Genomic DNA, 8,002 nt, shown 5'->3' on the forward strand with positions numbered 1-8,002 from the left:
ATGCCGGCTCAGCTTTGGCATGTGGCCTCTTGATCCCATTCGAAAAGTGGCTACAACTTTTACAAAATTTGAATTTCTGGTCATTTTTGCCAAGTTTTAAAAGATTGGATAAATTCACCAAAACACGTAAAAGTTTGGATTTTTTTTACTAATAGGCCCTTTCTTTTTCTCTTTAATTTTAAAAATGTTGTACCTCAAGTTTTATGGGCAATTGAAATTCTGAAGTTTGTGCCATTTTTTCACTTGCCTGTCTACCAAAATATTAGTAACTGTAAATTGTCTATGATGAATAATCTTTGTGTAAAGTAAAGAACTTATTATGCACACACTTAGGTATATGGTTCAAATAATATTATATGGATTTTACTATATTATATTTTATTAAAGCAAAAGTAATTTGAGTTCAAATTTTGATTATAATAAAATTTATGAATAGGCGATCACCTCTTAGGCTCAAAATTAACTCAAAATTAAAATTGTATGTCGCAATATCTACTCTGAACATTTTTTCTTTTTCAACTAAAGTCAACGTGTAGGAACACATCTTGAATGACTTTGTGATTGGATGGCTTTTTAGTAGTTTATTCTGTCACTGTGCTATTTTTCTACTTTCTTATACACTTAACAACAAGATAGGTGGCCCTTGCCTTGTGCATGTTTCTTGGTAGTTTCCAGAATTTGGCACTTCTCAGTTCAGTTAAGTTGTGAAAGTCAACTCAGTCAACTAAGTTTAACTCTAGTCTAGTTGTGGTTGGCTATTTGAATCATTTGCCTCTATTGGTCCATAGAGTATATATATATATATATATATATATATATATATATATATATATATATATATATATACACATATGTATACACTATGATCTAGATCTACCAAACATGTCAGTTAAGTTACCCTGTTACAAAATAGGTCTCTGCTCAGTGCTGCTAGTAAAGTTATATATGACAGTAGCATAGCATAGCATGTGCTGCACTTTTCATAGAAACCAAGTTTGTGTGGGTATTTCATTGTCACCTAGCCGGTATTTCTATGGTTTTGGAAGATCATTCTTCAGATTTTTCCTTCTTGTTCATGCCTCCATTTCATAATTTTGTCTTATTCCTGTTTGAAGTTGCAATGGTTTACATGCCTTGATTAATCCCAAACTAGTTGAGGTTAGGTATATGGATCCTTTTTCTCCTACAATTGTTTTTATAAAATAAAAAATTGATATTTGTTTTGTTCAATGCATGGAAGATTGACCTTCATAAGGCCTGAAAGTGTGTTATTGTGGTCTGAAATATTTTATTAGAGGTTACTATTAAATAGTGCTCTGGTATAATATAATCCGTCCAAAGAAGATAAACAGAGCCTTGCTTTTAGACTCCTACACAGTGGTCGCACTTTATGTTTATACAGATTCTTATCTCCTTTTATTAGTTTAATTTAGTTCAGCTTAGCTTTTTTTTTTTTTTTTTGAGCTGGTTAAATTCTTTTAGTAACCAGAATTTGTACTCTGTATTCTCTTGTAGGCTTCATTTGAGAGGACGAAAAAATGGGTCCAAGAACTTCAGGCACAAGGTGACTTTACATTTCAAGTTGGCTGTAGATAACCTTTTACATATATTGCTATCTATTCATCATTGATTCCGAATAGTCTTCTTTGTGTGACATTTCTGAGTAGTTGTGGTTTTACATTTCAGTGTTAGTTACTAACCCAACACCCCCCTTGATTTTCTCTAGTGATACACTTTGGTCCTTCGTTTCAAAATTAGCAATTTTAAACTCTATGATTCATTAATAAATCAACACTTTACTCCTTGGTTATAAAATTATGAATCTTTCATTATACTTTAGTTCCTAATATTTTACAATAAACAACACTTTGGTTCCTCCCTAAGGTACTAAATTTAATTGTACTTTAGTCCCTAAATTATTACACTATAAAACACTTCAGTCCATGTATACTGGTGGTAGTATAGAGACTGAAATTGCTAATTTTGGGAACAAAAGGGACCACTGTATTTGTGGTAAACATCAAAGGTTTTTTTGTTATTTAAACCAACGTTTCAACATGAAACATAATTTGGCCATGTTATAAGTTTGGTATTTGGTATAATTTGTTTCTAGGCTATCTTATATATCTATGTTCATTACTTGCTTATATTCATATATTGATATTTAGAAATTTTATTCACTTTAATTGGTTGGCATTCCTTAATCATTCTATTCTACATGCTTTCCTCCAGGCAACCCAAATATGGTTATGGCACTTGCTGGGAATAAAGCTGATTTGCTAGATGCAAGAAAGGTAGCAGCAGAAGCAAGTATCTATGCTTGTACTACTATTTATTGTATCTGCGACTGAAGATTCCTTAAATCTTTACAAATACTTAAGCGTCCCAAGAATGGAAGACTTTGATAAGAAATTGAAGAGCTGTAACTTGGTATTTCTTTGGAAATCTGAGGAGATAAAGAGATAGAGGCTAAATTGAAAAGAATAAGATGCCTTTTCTTTAGTGGTGACACAGGCAAAGTTGGTAATCAACAGGATCCAATTTTGTTGTGTTTCCAATAGAAATTTTCAAATCATTTTATGGAAACAAAGCCCTAGTTTTAACTGAATACCTTGATTTTACCATGAGATTTAGTCCTCCATCAACCATCCAAACTCAAACTCAACCAGCTAGTTGGGGCTTTGGCCGCATGGAAACTTCATCTCTGCCAAACATCTGTTTTTAGCTCGATGTTTCTTCAAATGGGAAGCAATTTTATATATTGATAAGCATTATCAACTATAGGGCTGCAGGATCAGTTAGAGATACGCGAACAAATTTTTATTTTGAGACATATTTTCAAGTGGGAATAATTATTAAAGAACACACCAATCCCTCTTATTCTTTTTCTTCTTTCCCTTTTGATGGGAGTGCACTGATATTGAGCTTATGAACATGGTTGCTACTTACATTTGACTTCTATTTGTTTATTCATGTACTTAGTGCGTGATTAAGATATATATATATAAGGATATGATAATCACCTACAGGAGATATAGACACAAAATATAGAAAGTTTTCTATTTATCGAGTTCTTTTATTAATATTGCAGGAAGCTCAAGAATATGCTCAGGAGAATGGCCTTTTCTTTATGGAAACATCAAGCTGCAATCAATGTCAATGACATTTTTTATGAAATAGGTACATCAAACATTTCTGCCTAGAAAAAGAATACGAGGACTGAAATTTTATGAGAGAATTTTGATTGTGATATTTTTAATACAAAAATATATTATCAAGCTCAAGGATGGCTGAAGTATTTTGTTATGATAGAAACAATATTTATATACTAAAATCATAATGATGAAGAAAAGAAAGATCTGGAATGGTTCCTTTTTGTGGTTTCCTTATATTGTGAACATATTATTTCTTCTTGAATGAATTGGTCATGACTATTTTGTCCCTCTACTTGTCGATACAGCGAAAAGGCTGCCTCGAGTGCAGCCAGCACAGAATCGCATCTGGAATGGTTCTTATGGATAGACCTGCAGAAAGGACAGCAAGCACATCCTGTTGCTCTTAACTAATTCTGTAGTGGTGTCACTTCTGCATGTCTGTATCTTGTAAAAGGTCTCGACTACTTGCCATGCTCATTGAAAATACTTGTTTTATGCTTCCTGTTGCATTGGTGTATTTACTTATTCATTAAGAAATGTACATGTACACTTCCTTTTCAACCAGTGAAATGGAAATGGAGTGGCTTCTTATGTAATGAAATGGTTTGATGTTTCTGTTTCAGTTTATTATAATACATATTGATGAAGGTTCTAGAATAGACTATTGCAATATTGACAAATGCAAGTTTTCTAGAACTTCATTATGGATCCTTTTGTTTTGATGTAAAATTGAGAAGGAAGGTTTCGCTTGTAATGTGAAACATTTTACATCAAGGGCTTCAATACTTTTCTTGAGAGCGTACTTGTGCTTCTTATTCTGCATTACTTGTTGATGTTGCGTAAGATTCTTGGGTCAATGGATGATCCCAGTAATGCTTGTAACAATGAAAAAGGTTAAGTCGGCGGCTTAAGCAGGGTCACTCCAACGCTCAAGTCGGTAAATGCCAAAGAAAATAGCAAATAGCAAAGAGTAAAAAGAAAATTGAGTTGTGTATATTAGCAGGTGTCATGAGCTGTATTTATAAAGTTAGGGATAACAAATTTTCAATCACAATTGGGATTTTACTAGTTCATACCCAACTAATTTCCTCCATACATCACGAAAATGACACCTGTCATATAGCTATATTTTCGGTGGAATTATAGCATATTCTAACAACATGTGTTCGTCCTTCAAAATAATTCATTTTATCCAAACACTTTGACTTACCTGATCATTCTATATCCTATCCGAACACTTTACATCTTACCTGAACATTATGTGTTCTATTAGAATATTTTTATTTTATCCAAACATCCTTGCCTTATCTGAACAGCCTCTGTTTGACTACAAAAATTTGGATCTAATATGAGGTAAGGGTTCTCGAATTTTAAGGCATACTATCACTTGTAAATAACTTTTTCTTCAACAACTATTTCAGTTTAGTTGTCTGTTCGGAAATTAATAATTTTTCAACTATTTCATTATATTCTCTCATTTCTCTTTAGCTACACATGCTATGTATTCTTTTTTAAATATCTTTTTTATTATTATTATTATTATTATTATTATTATTATTATTATTATTATTTAATTTCATAATTAAATAATTATTTCATTTAATAATTGATTGACAAAATTCAAAGACTCAATAATTAAAATTTTTACATTATTTTTTAATCTACTAAAAATATAATTAAAAAAAATTAATGTTAATGCACCTCAAAGTATTCATATATTTTTAGTTATGGATTTTTTTTTCATTTTCGCAATTCCTTTGTATCTTTCATTTATATATACTTTATTTGTTTGAGGTGAGACTATTAAAATTAGAATGTGGTTAATTTTTATAAATTAATTAAAAAAATCATTGATTTCATATATTTCTTTGACTTTTGGCAATTTCAAAAGATCATTGATTGGAGACTTTAGATATTTACATATAGGTAATGATATTTTCTGGCCTAATAATGCGATTTGATATTTCGTGCTTTAAACTTTTTTACAAGGCATAAAAATAATAAGTTTTCAAAATGACTGTATCCAAGATCTCTTTAATTTCAAAATAACAAGGATCAATTATTACTGAATATACTACTGTCCAAGTTATATTTAAATAAAAGTTTTTAATCCTCAACACTAGTATATTTTCTTTTATTAGAAAGTTATATATATATATATATATATATATATATACATACGCATAATTTTTTTAGTGTTGTTATGTGAATAAAATTTTTTTTAATGTTGTTATGTGACACTTACCATACACATATTATTATGTTTTATAATTATAATAATTATTGTCTTTTATGTTACGTAATCAATTCTATTTTTATTTAATTCTGTTTTTATTTTCCTTTTAAGTATTATTATTATTATTAATTGAAAATATTAAATATATTTAATTTTCATTATTAATTTACATATATAATATGAAATTTGGAAAAATGAAATAAAATTTTATTTATATAATTATGTATTTATATATATGAGATATACAGTAAAATGAAATTGACAAAGCATAATATATGAGTTATATGTATCATAGACTATTAATTTATTAATTTTATTATTTAAAATTTTAATAATAAATTTAATATAGTTATTACACTTTAATTTTGTTAAAAAAAATTTTTATTCATCTAAATTTTACTGATTTAAAATGCATTATAATAACACGATATATTAATATTATAAAATTATTTATTGACTTTATTTTTTCAAATATACACATCAAGCTTATATTTAATCTCTATTATGTGTTATTAATATTATTTATGTAAAAATTTTAAATTTAATATAATTAATTAATTATTATAACTTTATTAAATGATTAAAAGAAAAATCTAAACTTTATAAGTTTTTTCAATTTTAGTAAAAAAATTTTAATTTTATTAATTTAGTTCAAACTTTCATATTAGTTTCAATCTTAGCAATTAGTTTAATTAGATGAGTTAATTATTAAAAATAATTTAAATATTTACTAACATTAATAACTTTAGTCAATCATTTTAACAATTATTCTCAAATAAATCAAATAAAAATATTATTTTTCTAAATCAAATACTTATTATTTTGAAAGTTTATATTATTTATTATTATTATTATTTTATGTGTAAACTTCTGAATTTTTTTTTCATTTGTTATGCCTTAAATTCAACATAACATAGTGAGAAAAATGTGAATTAAAAATATAATAGTAAAGGAGGGAAAAAATTAAAATAAATATATTATTCAATTATTATATTTTTTTATCAATAGGAATTTTATTAAAATTAATGAAATATTAAAATTATTGAATAAATTAATAAATTAAATAGATTAGCTATTAACAATAAATAGATGAAAAAATTGAGTAATTTATCAATTAATGAACTTAATTGTTTTTTATTAAATTTATTACTAAAATTGAAAATAATATGAAGTTAAAATTGATAATTGACATAAAGATTTTTTTTTTTCATTTAACCTTATAATTTTCAAGTAATAAAATATTTTCTAAATATTTTTTCAATCACATCAAAATAAATATTTTTTTAAAAAAATAATTTTTAATTAATTTACCTTTCCTACTGCAATTTCAAATAGAATTTTATTCATTAATTGCAATGCTATAAGTGCCCCAAATCTGTCATTTTATAACTATGATCATCGGGACATCTATGGTAACTTCCAATTGAATAATATTTATCAAATAAAATAAATAACAATTGACAGTTTCTATTTTAAAATAACCAAATATTAATTATATTTGATATTTAATTATAACTTATATATAAATTTTGTATTTATATATTATTTTTATTAGCAAAATATATTATATTGTGATATTTTTCTCATAATAATTTTAATCATTAATTATAATGACTTTATAAAAGAAATATATATTATTAGAGTTCACCCAAACACGCAAGTTACACTCTTTATATAGTCAATATAATTTTTTTCTAAAAAGTTAAAAATTACTTTTCAAGTTTTCACTATAATGAGATAACTATTTTCATTTTATTTGATTTGAGTTATAGCCATTAAATTGACAATATACTGGATACATTGTTTCAAATGGATAAATTCTTTAGCCAATATTTTAGTATTAAATGGTCAATTTTAAATAATTTCTAGTAATAAGTTAATGTTCTTTTTTGCAATTAAATAATTATTAATAATAAAATTAAAATTTTGATTCAAATGATTTTTTATTCTTTGTTTATAAATAGTTGATATCTTGTAATGTTCGAGACACACAGCCAACAATAAAAAAAGTCATTAAAAAAATTTTTCTTATGTCATGCTCTCAAACTCTTTTTTTGATTTGCTATATTTTTATTATTTCTATTCAATATTTATTGGCCTTATTTTCAAAACTTATTTATATTTCTATTAATTCCTAATTTCCTATAATATTAGGAAAGGTTAATTAAATTCTAAAAAATAGTAACTTGTACTAAAATTATTCATCACGCTTCAGACTAATATTTTGATTATCCATCATTTTATTATCATTAGTTTTTAATGAAATATTTTCAAATTTAGTTAAATAGCTATATTTTTATGTAGAAATTATATCTTCGTTATATTTTTATCTATCAGTAGAATCTCAAAGATAGATGACAATTGTGATTAAATCAAAAATTTAATAATAAATAAATATGATTAAAAAATTAAAGTCACAGTATCAAAATTATAGAAAATATCTTTTAAAAAATGGTATATATTTTTTAAAAATTGTATTATACTATGATGATATTTCATATATATGCATATATTGTTTATTTATTTAAAATTTAATTTTTTATAAAATATATGTATTTTATATTAAATCGATAAACATTTTTATAAAAGAATTATTTTATAAAAATATGTC

The 8,002-nt window shown here is 25.5% G+C and overlaps 1 pseudogene; it reads left to right on the forward strand.

Moving 5' to 3' along the window:
- Nucleotides 1-3,810, forward strand: LOC110648424 (ras-related protein RABF2b-like; annotated as a pseudogene).
- Nucleotides 3,811-8,002: the final 4,192 nt, after the last annotated feature.

Source organism: Hevea brasiliensis, chromosome 11 (genome assembly GCF_030052815.1).
Source record: "Hevea brasiliensis isolate MT/VB/25A 57/8 chromosome 11, ASM3005281v1, whole genome shotgun sequence".
Lineage (NCBI taxonomy): Eukaryota > Viridiplantae > Streptophyta > Magnoliopsida > Malpighiales > Euphorbiaceae > Hevea > Hevea brasiliensis.